This window comes from Callithrix jacchus, chromosome 14 (assembly GCF_049354715.1).
Source record: "Callithrix jacchus isolate 240 chromosome 14, calJac240_pri, whole genome shotgun sequence".
In the NCBI taxonomy this organism is placed as follows: domain Eukaryota; kingdom Metazoa; phylum Chordata; class Mammalia; order Primates; family Cebidae; genus Callithrix; species Callithrix jacchus.
In genome coordinates, this window is record NC_133515.1 from 46,929,245 (window position 1) to 46,945,580 (window position 16,336).

Consider the following 16,336-nt stretch of genomic DNA (forward strand, 5'->3'; position numbering starts at 1 on the left):
GGCCTCTGGGTCCCTACTCTGGAAGCCATGTCTGATCCTCTTGAAAGAGGGCTGGGACAGAGCCTGGTACATAGGTCATTCAGTCAAGTCACTAATCACTGCACTGAAGATTGAAGACTGAGGCTCATCATATAGAAAATGACCCTGGGCAAAGAAGTAGAGGGAATGGTAAAAGATTGATTTTGAGAATAAAGGATAAACATAAGATGAAATGTTTCTCCTGGCCCCTAGGTACATTTCCAGGCATACATCTCAGAATTCCTCTCTGGATCCATTAAGTCCTTGCCCTCTCTCCCTCCTGCTGCCCACACCTCCTGTATGTACCCAGTGCAGGTGTATGCTTTTTGGGGTTTTGCTTCCACTTCTGTCTCTATAATTACTATTTGGAGTTGTCTATGTTTCTCTATTATCCTTTATTCTCAAAATCATTTTGGGTTCCTTTTCCTGTTCCTTCTACTTCTTTGCCCAGGATCATTTTCTATATGTTGAGCCTCAGTCCTCAATCCTCAGTGCAATGATTAGTAACTTCACTAAATGACTTTTGTACCAGGCTCTGTCCCAGCGCTCTTTCAAGAGGTTCAGACATGGCTTCCAGAGTAGGGACCCAGAAGCCTCAAGAGCTTCCTTTTAGAAGCATTTAAGACTAATCTTCTAATTGGGACACAGTTTCTGTGTGTGGCTGGGAAAAGTAAGAAAACAGAGAATGAGGACCTGGTGTGAAGAAGGCCAGAATTAGAGAAAATGGGAAAGAAGCCAAGGTCAGAAAAAAAAATAGTGGAATAAGAATGACAGAAGGTGTTGAGAACATGCTTGTGTATGAATTAGATTGAGTCAAAAGGTATAAAATCAGGTAGATAGTCCTGATGTATAAACCATAACCAAATTGTAATAGTAACCAAATTATTCCATTAATAATTATAGTTAATTAGCATTGGCTATTCATGACTTTGTGCTAATTGCTTGCTATGCATTATTTTCTCACAGATACTACCCAACTACCTTTTTGTTGTTATTGTGATAAAATATACATAACACACAATTTATCACTTTAACCAATTTTAAGTGTACAGTTCAATGGTGTTAAGTACATCCACAATGGTGTGCAGCAATCACCACTATCCATTTCTAAAACTTTTTCATCATCCTGAACATTAAACAATAACTCACCACTTCTCCTTCCCTCCAACCTTTGCTAACCATTCTTCTACTTTCTGTTTTTATGAACCAACTACCTTTGAAGAGTAGCCATAAAAGTGGAGTTTCATCATACTTGGTGAAGTTCCAAAGTCAACATGTGAAGCATAAAACACAAACCAACTATGTTCTCACCAAAAAGGCCTAAGGAAGAAAGCTACCATGTTAATGACAGATATAACCTTTTCCCAAAGGAAGGACCCAGCCAGTTGATCTCCATCACTGTTCAGTTGATCCCCAGGTATAAATAGCAGCTTATGCATTTAGGATCCTAGAGTACAAAAGTGTATACTCTATCTTTAAACAGTAGTATACTAAGCTAGTTGAAATGCTTATATTGCAAGAGGAACTCAGGAAATAAGACAAAATGAGGAAGAAGCAGATTCATATCTCTTGTCTCATGTTTACCTGGGAAAATATGTATTGAGTTCAATGGCAGATGGAATCATTCTTGCAATTTAAATTACTATTCTCTTCCCCTCCTCTTTTAATAAATATATAGTGTTGAATTCTTTTACCCTGAGTGTGTAGGGTTGAATTCATTACTATTATTATCCTCTTTATATTGGTGAGGCATAGAGAAGCTAAAAAACTTGCCCAAATTCACAAAGCTTGATGAATATTTGAATTTGTACCTTTAACCATTGCCCAATATTGCCAGGCAAATGGTTATGTCATTCAAGCAAATTATTTTTTTTAACATTCAATTTTTAAATTTTCTTTTAAAAATTAATCAAGGAGTCCATTGACAAAGAAAGCTTATAAGAGGCACTTTTTGAGTGTTACCCTAAAATTTCACATCCATTTTTCCAAATACATGATATGTAAATCTCTGGACTCCAGGGGCCAATTGTAAATTGGTTTCAAATACCACAGAGCACATAAATCTTCCTCCTCCTTTCTTTATCTCCCTTGCCCCATAATCTACTCACTCTCTGACCTCCCTACAAGAAGCATGACTGCCTTAAATTTAGAGTTTTCCCTTTCATTAAAAAATGCATACTTTAAACCCTAATCTTATTTCAGAGAGGGGGTTAATCAGCCTTCTCAGTGAGCTTGCTTACTGCTTCAGGTGAGTCAGCCCACAAGGAAGTATACTGCCAGGCAGACACCACTGATTGGAAGTTGGGACTTAGAACATTCAGGAATGCAGACCAATTTTACTTATTTGACCTAGCCAAGGGGAAGGTCAGGCTGAAATCATTAAAAAAATCTAGATAAGGAAATATTTTGAAGAAATGCTGTTTTATGACTTCCAAATACCCACAATAATTTCAGTTCGTCTGAGTCTATCCATTCAGGCTATTGCCAACTGAAAGCTCTTAAGGACCTGCTTTGAGAAACAGATGAGACTAGTTTCTAGTTAGCATCACTGTTATAAATGAAGGTAGGTTATTTAAGTGCTTGAAAACAATTTTTTTCTTAAGTAATCTTATTTATGCTACTAATTTGTACTTTTTGTAAAGAAAAGTAAAGTATGCTGAGTAAAGGTAAATTTTAGCCAAAAGTAATATAGTTTTGTCACTACATAATTAACCTTAGCCCTGTGCAGAATAGCCTTGGTCCAAGTTTCAATTACATTATAGCTAAAGTAGTATAAGTAAACATATGATTAATTAAATAGCAAAATTCACTTCTACAAAATAATGACTTATTCTGGAGGAAAATAAAAAGAAAGGTGATTCTTGCAGTGGTATGCATAAAATACATAGACTTAATGATTAAATAAGAGAATTTTTTCCAAAACAAGATTCCTATCTTCAGCCAAAATGAGACCAATATAAAATAGTTTAAGCTTATTCATTATTTTCGCATTTAGAGAAGTCCTCTCTTTCATAAATTTATTCTATTTTCAAATGCCATGCTGCAAACATAAATGTGATTTTCACTGATGCTCTTAAACTTTGTCAGGCTACCCAACCCCCCTTCTCTTTCTTCCTAAATTTAATTAAAACCAGCATTCAGCCATGCTGGAGAGAAACATAACACAAAGAAAAACAATTTTTAAAAGCCCACATTAATCATGAGCTTTAGAGAAAGTCACCATAAATAGGATGTATCTAGCCAAATGACAAGTTCCGACCACTTAAGAAATATGTCTTTCTAGCTTCGGTAACCAGTGTTACCGAAGAACATAGCTCTTTTGTTCTATAAATTTCTCATTTTCATATGAAGTTACCATGTTTCCTACCTTGATATAGAACAACATATATTCAAAGTTGCTGCATCTACCATATAATCTAGTGAAAGCTGAGTTTTATTTTATGTTTTGCTAGGCACAGAGGAAGGAAAAGCCAGTACCTGCTATGTGCCAAGCAAAATGCTCGACATTCTAGATGTTACTTCATTGAACAGTCCCATCAGCTTTATGAAGTTACTCAAGTCCACTCACTTGAGCTGGAACTTTGAACCCACAGAAGTTCTACTATCCCAGAGATAGGACCTACTTTTTTGCCTACAGAGATGCAGGAACATATTTAAGAACATTAGACACTCATCTCTTTCCACATTTTTCACATAAGTCTTTGTGGTTGTTTCATTTCAACCATTTCACTAAGAAGCATTTTGATCACAATGAATAGAAAATATAAAAAGATTGCCAATGGCAGAAACCTCAGTGGTTAACCTCAAATGGTTGACTAAAATGGAAATAAAAAGGCAGATTAATCAAGATTATTACAGAAGGCTGTCTGACGAGCAGAGATTAGAATTATTCATGGCCAAAAAATTCACCCAACTGCTCTTTGCCTTGGTTTACCTCAAATGTAAGAAAGGAAATAGCATGACCTATACTAGTCTTAAGAGTATGAGATAAAGTTACATAGTTGTCACAGGTAACTAGGTTTGTCTGAATGAAAAGAAAATAATTAAGGTTTTACTATAAGCCAGTTTCTGTGGAACATTTTGTATGTGGTTTTTTACTTAATCTTTACCACAGACAAATGAGATAGGTGTTCTCATCCTCATTTTGCAGATAAAGAATCTAAAGTAAAAAGTTTAATTCCTTGACCAAGATTCAACTGCTAATAAATGGTAGAGCCAAGATGTGAATACAGATTTTTCTGGTAACATTTCTCTGTCTACACCTGGCTCTTCTTCTCTTACCATATATGGTTCTGAAGAGAATCCACAGTGTCATGGCGATGTACCACATAGAGTGAGTGGACTGTCACGTGCTAATTCTCACCTAGGACTCATGTTTACTCCGCCTTAAAATGTCACCATTATATTGTCACCCTCATTGACACCTCACTGGATGTGAGCTACAAAATGTTAAGGATTTCTAAATTTTCTTTTTTGTTATCATTTTGTTCTCTGATGTATCCCAAAGATGAACAACAATGCCCAGCGTGTGGCAGGTATTCAGTATGTTTTTATCAAATGGATGCATTGAAAAAACACCTAGTCTTACCTGAGCTCCATGACAGTTTTTGATATTGGTCTAAATCATATTGGTAACTCAGTCATTGTATCTGTGTACGACTTGCATTCTTTGAGGTCTGAATCCGTAAGCTATCTCATTATCCTTCCTATTTCTCTCTTTCTAACCTTCCCTACAAATTCCACCAACCTTGTTTAAGATGGTTTAGACTCCAAATTCAAGACTGTACTTGTTCACATGCATCAGCAGCCATTGGGGACCATGTTTCCATAGAATACAAGCTCTCTAAAGATAGATGGACATTTTAAGTTTAGGAATCCAGATGCTGCCTTGGGAAAATGTCATACACATTCTACTTCATATAAGAAACGCATAATCAACTTGGGTTCCTAAGATATCCTAAACTTAAACTCTTTCTTTTATGACTTAGCCTTAACGGTGACACATTACACTATCTTTGGAGAGCAGGTGAATAGCTGGAACCTTGAGCCTCCTCCAGCCACCCTCTGAAACTTAACCCATTATTTCTTATTCCAGCCAGCTTCTTTTCAATCTTCTCTAATTTTCCTTCTCTTGGCAGTCAGCCAGCCAACTACAAAGTGCCAAATTTTGCAGGCATAGACTTTCCCCATCAGTCCTGTGAGAAGGTCTCTTGTCATTTGTTTTCAGAAATACACTTTGTGTTTGATTTCTAATACTTATAAATTTGCCAAACATGCATGCATGAATAGTGGAGGTAAAAGATTAAAGCTGCTCAAGTAAAGAGAGGCCAATCTGACACAAATAAACTCCAGCTATGGCCATGTGCTTGGTCTTGCCCATCAATGTACCACGTAAACTTACCCCTTCCAGTTTGGGAAGCACAACTTATAAGCAAAATCATATGAACAGCAAGTGCTTAGCATTGCTGTTCAGGTACACGCAGGTGCAGCACGCAATTTATGAATTTATGAACATCAAACTATTGGATCAAAATTATAGCCCATTAGGACCAGTGTTACATGCTATATTTGTCCATAAAGGTGGCCTCCAAACCTTTTTCATTAGATCCCCAACCAAAATAATGTTTGAGCAGGCCAGTGCCATAGGTGCTACTGTACATAATATATCATGTTCTTTATAAATCACACACAGAATTATAACAGAAGAATTGGATAAAAACATATAAATAGAAGTGTCCTAAAATAGATGATACTGTCATATATTACCTCAAACCCATGGTATAACCTCAAAATCTGTTATTTTTGGAATTTTGAAGTCAGTGGAAGAGAAACATTAAAAAATTAAAAGTCACCAAAATGAGTAAACATGTCATGTTTTGTTTTAGAATGTTTCCAACCTAACATTTATATTATAAAGATGCCTAAAAGTCTAGAAATTCACTTCAAACTAATAAAATAATATTGTGAAATCTTAATTTAGGAAGAGCTGGGAAACTGGTCATTTTCTCTGTTCCTCTCATTAGATTCATATCTTTAAACTACTAATTTTTTAAAAAATAGAAAAGCAGAAAAATGAAACTTAAAAAAATTCAGTATTTCTCTATTACAAATCAAACTAATTCTTAATTTTTTTTAAGTGGTGGAATTCACTAACAGGAATAAACAAAGGAAGAGGGATGTCAAAAAGGGAGGAAATTAGCGCACCCGTTTATGTCAAAGGGTCATATGCTGACTATCAATCAGTTCAAAAGCCAAAATTCTTAGCAATCCATTGACCCAAATAGTTCAGAACTCCATAGACGGTTAGAATCAGAAGTACCTTCAAACACAAATGGCCAAAACACTGCTTTTTACAGGTCAAGGAAGCAAAGTCTCAGAGAGTTAACAGACACATTTGGTGGTACAACTGGGATTAGAACTCACATGCCTGCTTCATAATATAATTCACTATGCCATGCTGCCTGAACAGCGACTTGCTTTAAAAAATGATTCACAATTACACATTTTTTGAGTGCCAGGCACTTTTCCAAGTGTTCCATAAGTTTAGGTTTAATCATTCCAACTACCCTATAAGTTAGATTATATTACTGTATGTATTAGTCCATTTTCACACTGCTGATAAAAACATACTCGAGACTTGGTGATTTATAAAGAAAAAAAGGTTTAATAGACTCAAAGTTCCATGTGGCTGAGGAGACCTCATAATCATGGTGGAAGGAGAAGGGCACAACTCACGTGGTGGCAGGTAAGAGAGAATGAGAATCAAGCTAAAGGAGGAACACCCCCCCTTTTTTTTTTGAGACGGAGTTTCACTCTTGTTACCCAGGCTGGAGCACAATGGTGCGATCTTGACTCACCGCAACCTCTGCCTCCTGGGTTCAGGCAATTCTCCTGCCTCAGCCTCCTGAGTAGCTGGGATTACAGGCACGTGCCACCACGCCCAGCTAATTTTTTTATATTTTTAGTAGAGACAGGGTTTCACCATGTTGACCAGGATGGTCTCGATCTCTTGACCTCGTGATCCACCCGCCTCAGCCTCCCAAAGTGCTGGGATTACAGGCTTGAGCCACCGCGCCCAGCCAGGAGGAACCCCTTATACCATCAGATCTTGTGAGACTTATTCACTACCATGAGAAAAGTATGGGGGAAACTGTCCCCATGATTCTATTGTCTCCCACTGGGTCCCTCCTACAACATGTGGGAATTATGGGAGCTATAACTAAAGATGAGATTTGGGTGGGGACACAGCCAAACCACATCACTATATTACCCTCTTTCAGAGATGAAGAAACTTAGTCACAGAAAAGCAATTTGTCCAACAGCACACAAATGAAAGAGCATGTATATTTACTAATTACCTCATCATTTCACTCACCAAAAAGGAAAGAAAAATTTTCAAATTCTGACCAAGTCCAAATTATGAAATAGTGGGTTGTCAGAATAGGTGTTTTCAGTAGCTAAAATATTACAATGATTTTATTCCTTTCTGACAAATATTTAAATAAGATTACTCTTTCATTTATTCATAAAGCATTTCTGGGTGGCCTTTGTATGCCAAAGACCATGCTAGAAACTGCCAATTTGAAATCCAGGATTCAGCCAGACTGTGCTATAAGGGCATTATCCTCCAATGGCAGAATTGAGAAGGAAATGGTGGCAAGAAGTGTGATCAAGTGAGCTGGGGAAGAGCCCACACAGAACATGGTGGAACACCATATAAGATGCACTGGCCTTGTTATATTGTATCAGGTGTCCAAAGCAAGCCAGTACCTATGGACTATGCAAGACCTTATCACTTTATCTCTCTTCTCTTTCACTTTTGCCAGGAGAATCCCTGCTGGAGCAGGCACAGGTAGAATGTTGGTATAACCAGACACATTCGAAGAGGCATCTATGTACTATCACCCCTGCCCCGCTAAGGGTGGAAAATGAGAGCAGAGTTTCCTCCTAGCAGAAAGAGAAGAACCTCTGAACTACTTTGTGTTATATCAAGTGGTTGAAATTGTCTTATGTCCCAAGGAGTCTTCTACTCACAGACCAGTGGCAAAAATTCTATCCTTAATTTTTACCTATTAGACTTAATTCTTCATGTATTTGAAATTAGGTGAGGGAAAAGCCCTTCCTTATTGATTATTCATTTATTTCTTGATTTGAATTTAAGAGGTGTGAAAGCATTTTACAGCAGATTGAGAAGAAAGTGAAGACATACATATGTGGAACAGAGAGGTCACTGAAGACTCCGAAGCCTCACAAAACATTTGGCCCAGCACTGGCTAGAATACTAATGCAATGGGAGCTGTCTTTATCCCAAGGAGCACAATGCGTTTCAGAAAACTAGAAAGTTTGTGACACTGAGCTGTTTGTAGTAGCAGAGTAGCATAGCAGATACCTTTCACTGGTTTAGCAGCTCCAATAGCTGCTATTCCTGAAGGTGCTGGATATATGTAATGATTGTTCTTGTTTTTTCCCAAAACTACTCAGGGGGACTAAAATTTTTCAGTGTTGATTAAGACTTTAAATATTACTCCAAAGTATTCATCTTATAGTTGAAAAAATAAAAACCAAGGTGATAGAGTGACTTTGCCATCTTCGGACCTGAAACCAGTGCTCTTTCATGAAATCAGGCTGCCTCTGTAAAACTGGCCCTGCAAGTAGCACATGTAGCTGTGAGAAGGATAAAGAAGGTTGAGTAAGAAATGACCTTTTATTCACTGGATCTCACACCAACCTGAAAAGAGGAATTAGTAATTTTATTTTACTGTTGAGGGTATGGAGGTCCAGAAAGATGACATATCTAGTCATGTTTATAATGCAGCCAGTAAGTTACAGAGCTAGGAGGAATTTGAACTTGGAGAGCTCTTTCCATCCAACCCAATAGTCCATCCTCTGTCCATTCTTCTACACTGCTACTGATGGTCATCCTTCCAGTTCTCCATTAAAATATAAGGGTATGTTTTTCTTTCTCAATCACATATTTAATTAGAGTTAGTTTTTATATTTTATCATAATTATTCAATAAATTAAGTCCGTCTTTTTAGCAGGCTTGTCTAAAGCATTTATATATTTTTTATGTATCATCTTCAACATATCAAGAAGTTTTGAAATAATTTGAAAAAAAATGTTTAAAGTGTTATTGTCACTTTCACAGGTAATGATGACCCCGCTGATGATGGCCACACTATGTCTGGCTGAAGCATTGACTTGAACTTCAAGCAGTGCTGACGGCATTTCTCCAAAGAACCCTGTCAGGTACAGTCATAAGAAAATTGAGGCTCCAAAGTACTATCCATCATTACCACTTTTAAAGCCAAAGTGGCAAAATCTGAGGGTGACACTGTCACTGTAATTCTACCACTTTCCTCCTGCTCTCATGACTGCCCGCGTGACACTATCAGCCAAGACTTGGATGTTAGTTACAACCTGGCTCTGAGAAATAGTAAAGTAGAAACATGACTTTGCTGTCTAGTAGTTTTGGAAAGTTTAAAGAACAACATCAAGATACCAACACTGTACTTCCCTCTCTTCCACAAAGCATTCAGCTTATCAAAAGAATGCTAACCGATTGTTTACTTCAAGTCGATTTCATAACTGACTGCATTGATATATTGATAAAAAAGGCCAATCTGTGATGAGGCCTCATTCAAACATTTCATGTTTAAATGTGGTAAGACTTTCCCCAGGGTTTAATGCAGAAAATACCAAAGAAAAAAAAGTCAGCTCCCCTTTTTCAACAACCAAAAGAGTTGTTTTGAAACCCTGTCTTTTAGAATCTCAGCACTGATGGGAGTAGCTCAGGGACCCCTGGGAGAAGACTAAGGAAAGCATTCAGGGACTCTCAGCATCCCTAAGGAAAACAGGTTTACCTACATTTATATTTTGTGCTCTACATAAAATTTCATTTGAAAAAAATGACTATGAACACTCCTCCTAATAGTGCCTTGGAATCTTCATCCCCCTAAGCAGTTAAACTGCATTTTGTGTGCATATGCCCGAGGCTCATCTTTAATGCACTTAGCACTGTCCTGTATTCATGCCCCATATGAGGAAGCAGATGTTGGGCTGGCATATGGTGCCCACTCATAAATTTCTCTAACCTTTCCCTGGTGTATAAGTCATAGGCAATGAAGGGTTCCGGTGACCAGTCTTCATAGCTCTCCCCAAGGAGCTCTGGAGCACAGGTCCCATTTGTTCACCTCGGGTGGGTGAGCCCATGCTTTGGGCATCCATCCACTGACAGCAGGCCCAGATGGAGGCAGTGAGAGGCCAGCAGGCTGGATCTGGCTCTGAGGGCTGCACCCAGCATCCCACCTGGGAAAGCCAGGGCTGCAGGAGCATGTGGTCCTCCATAGCATGCAGGTGGTGTTCAGAGGGACTGAGCCAAAGGTCTCAGCTGCATGAGGTATTCAGAACTGAGTTGCAGTGAAGAAAGTAGATGAATGACAAAGAAAGAAAGAACCTATTAATAGATCTTGGTGTGAGGGCTCACAAATCAGATTATGAAAAACCCGAAGGTGGCTATGAAGAGCAAAGGAATGGAGGCTTCTCCTGGTATAAAAATAATAGTGTACCCTCATTCACCCACTTCATTCTGAAAACTGCGGTGAAACAAATGATCTGATTGCATGTGATCCTGCACTTACACATATTTTTTTAATTTGCTTTAATTTTTTCTCTTATTGATATTTTGTATTGAAAATAATTTGAGAACACAAACCACATCTTCTAAAACTTCTGCTTTCCAAAGCATCTAGCACCATACCAGTTGCACACTATGCATTCATTAATCATTTATGGGATGAATGACAGCTTGACGGTCACTACCGCTAACTTCCCTCATATCCACAGCAGAAACCAGTACTGGCATGACACTCCATTATGTCTATCCAGTCCCAACTGATGATTTGCTTCCATATGCATTGCCTGATAGACTATTATGCCTATTTTAAAGAAAATAGCACTAAAACCATTGTTTAGGTGGTTGACCCAAAGAAGCCATTGTGCTTTTAGACACAAAAGGGTAGAATTCTTGTTTTCTGACTTACATCCCAGCTGTAGCTACATTTAACCTGAACTTTGTAATTCTAGAATAAAGTAATTTTATATATATATATATTTTTTTTTTTTTTTTTTTTGCCAATCAGTTTGAGCTTAAGAGGTTGCTCAGGTTAGCCTTGAACTGATGACCTCGCCTTCGCAAGCGCCATGACCTCCGGCGGGAGCCACTTTGGACCCCGTATAATTTTTTAAAAGTTATTTTTCCTTTAAAAAGGGATGTCAGGGAGGTAAAAAAAAAATCACATTTATGTATTTTAGAGATAGGATAGTATCATAAGTATTGCTGAAATTAAGCTCAACTGTAATAATTGTGGATCACTATTCATCACTCTATCCTTCTACTCATCTGTCCTGTATTGTACCTCTTCTGTGCTGGAAGCTGACCCTGTGAAGTCCCATGAGGACATGGAAGTGTATATGTTAAATAGGAAAAATCATGTTGAATGGCAGGCTCAACCATATGATCAATGAGATTGTAAAGGAAGATATCTCCAGCTCTGACTAGCCAATGAGGAAAGGGATATGTAGGAGGTGACTACTGGGCTGAATCTCATAGGAAGAAGAGGAAGCAATGCTATGGAATTGCAGGCAAAGGAACAGCATACACCAGAGGTGTGGTATTAAAGAGTGTGGCATTTTTTATTAACTATGGGTATATTTCCATCCTTCACTTTGACCTTTTCCCTCTTTACCTGTCAATTCTTCTTAAAATTCAATCAGTTAACAAATATCTATGAGATATTTATTCTCTGCTAGATATTACTATTTCTTTACTTCCAATCTCAATTTCTTACCACCTGAATAACTGCAATTGTTTTTCCTAGGGAGTCCACAGTCTGTGGTCATCGATGACAGAGTCAGTAAATACATATTGATGTGTACTTATGTGAGCCACACTATGTTAGGTACTATGCAAGGCATAAAACTATACAAAGCAACATCCCTGTCTTCAAGGGGCTTGAAATCTCATAGGGGAGATAAGGCAAGTATGAAAACAACTGTGATTTATGGAATAAGTGCTGCATGAGAAGTATAAAATGAGTTACAAGCATTTGCACAGTGTAGAACTCCATTATGACATGGTTCATTAGTACATGTGTTTGGATATACTATAAATCAACTCTTGCTACAAACATAAATAATGAATGAATCAAATGAATCAATTAGAAGGGAGGAGGCCTTTCTCCCAGATAAAGCCCAGTTAGAAGAACTGAGTTTCAAGTTAAGCATCATCTTTGATAGCTTCATAGCTCTTCTCAAGATTCAAGACAGTGGAACTGTGGCAGCTGACATCGGAAGAGCAGGCTGAAATGGTAAGGTCAGCAAGTCATTATCAATGCCAGGGCCAAAGAAGTATGTGGAGTTTTCCTATGATGTCACATACGGAAGGTCTGTTCTCATGTTCCCTAATCATTCCATCATCCATTTCTCATTTATTTATTGAGTGAGACACCCATGGGACATTCTTGCCACTGGCTTATCCCTCTTCCACCACAGACAAACTATCACCAAATCTCTGAATTACGCTTTGATTTCATTCATTTTCTCCCATCTCTGTGGCCACTCCTCCCATTTAGAAGACTAAACTACTGTAATTTCTTTCTAAGAGGTCTCCCCATAGCCACTCTGAATTACTCCATGATCTGTTTCCCATACTGCTCTCAAAGTGACCCTTAAAAAATGGAAATATGACTATACTGCCACCCTGCTTATGACATTTCCATGGTTTCATGTTGCTCTGATAATAAGACCAAAATCATTAGCATGACCTCAGGTCTTGCTCTATCTCACTTAACCTGTCTCACTAACCTCTTTACCTTTCTCCCCAAGCTTCCTTTAATCCAGCCACAATGGCCTTCATTTGGTATCAAACATGCCAGGCTCCCTCCTCGTGCAGTGCATGAGCTCATGCTGTTCTTTCAAAATAGCAAAGTCACCTCCTTCCTCCTAGGACTACCTTCCATGACTCCTGGTTCACCTAGACCCATATTTGGCATCTCAGTTCAACTCAAGTCTCACTTACTTAGAAAGGCTTCCCTGACCTCAACCTTCACCCTCATCTTCAGTCTAGGATAGATTGTTTGAGCGTTTGTTCTTAAGACTGTGTGTGTTCTCAGTTTGTAATTAAACACTTATCAATATGATTAATTAACATCTACACATCTGTCTCCATGAAGACTGTAATCTCTATGAAAACAAGAGCTACTTTTACATTTTTTTTTTTTTTTTGAGACAGAGTCCTGCTTTGTCGCCCAGGCTGGAGTGCAGTAACCCAATCGCAGCTCACTGCAACCTTTGCCTCCAAGGTCCCAGTAATTCTCCTATCCAGCCTCCTAAGTAGCAGGAATGACAGGCGTATGCCACCACACCCAGCTAATTTTTCTTGTATTTTTAGGAGAGAGAGGGTTTCACCATTTTGGCCAGTCTGTTCTCAAACTCTTGACATCAAGTGATCTACCCACCTTGGCCTCCCAAAGGGCTTGGATTATGGGTGTGAGCCACCATGCCCCATCTACATATGTTTTCGCTTCCCATTTTATCTCCAGTGACAATTACAGTACTTGGCACATTGCTGATGTTCAATACAAACATGCAAAATAAATAATTGAGTTGTAAGTGAATGTAAGCCCAAGAAAGAGGAGATAGGAGAAATTCCTTTAGATGTGGTAGAGTCCAAGTCGACTGATCTGGGTGAGGATCTGGGAAGGACAGGCTTCTTTTAAAAGAGATATTAAGTTTTCTTCTTTTATTCACATCATCTATGTCATAAACATGATCACTAAAAGGTTATTGTGAGAGCGGTTCCTGACAGCCACATTTATCAGGCATTTCAATGCATTTAACTATGATCTAGGGCTATAATTGTGGCCAAAGTCTTGCCAATCTAGATAATGAGGAATCACAGGTTCTGGTGCTTAACAGGGAGAAGAAAGTAGCTGCAGCCCCTGCCACCAGTACTGCATGTAAGCATCTGTTCACCTGAACCTCAAGGACCTGAAGAGATGCTTCTTTTGCAGTAACTTACTGGATTTTTTTAAATAAAAATAATACATAGTCCATTCAAACCACAATAAATAAGAAAAATGCACTGCTCAGGGATACTACTGCTAATGTTTTGGTAAACATCTTCCCTATAGATAGATGTATACGTTTTAACATACATAAAATGACATTTTGCATCAGTCAACAGGCTGTCAAATGACTGGATCGTCCATTTAGACATGGCACTGATTTGTTTTACTGAAAGTCATACTGGATATGGTTCTGAAGTTGTTCCGAGGATAAACATGGTGGAGGTAATGTTCTTAGCGAAGACAAGGAATCTGCAGATTTTCTGATTATTCTGATTCAAACCCTCCAAGTTGTGCAACTTCTAAAGAAGCCCAAACTCTTTATAATCGAAACAACCTGAAGAGGTAAAGAGACCATAAAAGACTAGGGAGATCCTGACGTTACCCATGACAGGCCTTCTGTTAATGCCTAGGCTTGAAAAAGATTCTAGGTGGGTGGTGAGGAAGGCAAAGACCATAACAAAGTTCTGTGTGTATGTTCGATTTGGACATTCCCCATGATCACTGCAGAATTTCAAGGCGAGAAGCTTGAAGAAAAATTAGCAATTCATTAGCAGCCAAGTTTGAAAAGTCACTATACTCACTGTCTAATGAGGCTTTACAGTCTAAATCTCCAGGAAAGAAACAAAATATCTCCATTAGCTGGTGACAAACAGCCCCGTGCAGTTCTGGCACCGAGGTTGTGCTGATTGCTGACACTTGAGAGTGGGTAGTGATTCATATTATGAAAAGAACTAGATTTTTTTTAAGAGATGCAACTTGGTAACTAATTTTTGTCTCTCCCTGCCAGTGTAACCGTTTGAATGTTAATTTAATTTTACAGAATATCATTTATGTAAATGTAATTAGAAGGGAAACATGATCTGGAGATGCACAGCACCAAAGAAAATTTATTACTCCAAGGGGTATTGCTCTAATCATTCAACTGCAATATTGAGTTTCCCCAGATTTAATCTAAAAGCAATAAATTACAAAAGCTAATGCCCTGCCCAACAACAAGCTGTCATGAACCCAAGTTTCAGGGAGGGAAACCAGAAAGAGGAAGAGTGGAGGAAAAAAGCCTGAACTTCATTTCAGCAACAGGCTATCACCAGGTTCTATTTCCTGATATAAAACTCAATAGAGATAGGATAGTTAGAAAAAAATTAAAAGTTTCATTTCCTAAACAAGAAGAAAATGGTGACTTCCTACCTCTCACTGATTTTCCCTTCAGAAATTTGACCAGAGCTCTTTGATTGCTGTTAAACATTGTTAGTGTTTGAAGTTCAGGGCTTCATGTTCGCCAACAACAGAGAGGGGAATCCAGCCAGGATGAAACTGCCCCATCTTTTCACCTTATGGTTGTGCTGTGGTTTTGCAGAAAAGAGGAAAAGACACAGTCTGATTAATGTCAATGTCCATATTGCATTCCACTGCGTGCATGCCTGAAAGCCAGTTCTCCCAGGGCACCTTGCCAACACAGAGAAGCCAAGCCTGTTAAAAGGAAATGCTCTTCAGACTCCTCTCCTCTTCATGCTGAGTGAAAGGTTGTGCTGGAAAGAACTTGTAGTTGTAGGTGATCTTCCTGTTTTGTAAGCCCCATGTGTGAACTTGAACATGGTTGAGACTATCTGGTCTTTTGAAGGTGCTCAACAATTGCCATGAGAGGAAGAGAAATAAAATCAACCTGGCTGCACAAAAAAAAACCCTTAGTGAGGTGTTCTTAAAATGCCATTGCTTGGATTCTACCACAGCACAATTAAATTGGGATTTCTGTGGTTAGGATTCAGGTATGGGCATATTTTAAAAGCTTTTCTGGTTAATGTGCAGCCTACAAAGAGAATGACAGCCCTAGATAAAAGTTGATGATGTGCAATGGAATGCAATAACTTTAAAGGGAATCTGTGTTCAATAGGTCACTATGTCACAGGATCATTCTAGTGGGTGGAGATTTCTTACATGTGACAAAAGTAAAGAAGAAATGTATTTACTTATACAAAATAGATCATTGTAGCTGTTCAGATACGTAGCTGTAATTATCAGGTAAAACCATATGATCTCGATGTCGTTTTAAAACTTAAATTATAAAATCCTTTTATTGTTGTCAGTATTTTGTTTTGTAACAAGGGACATAGTAGTATAACCTACCTCATCTTTCTTAAGTTGGGAATCTGAACATTATAATCACAATGTATTTCTGCAAAAAAAAAATC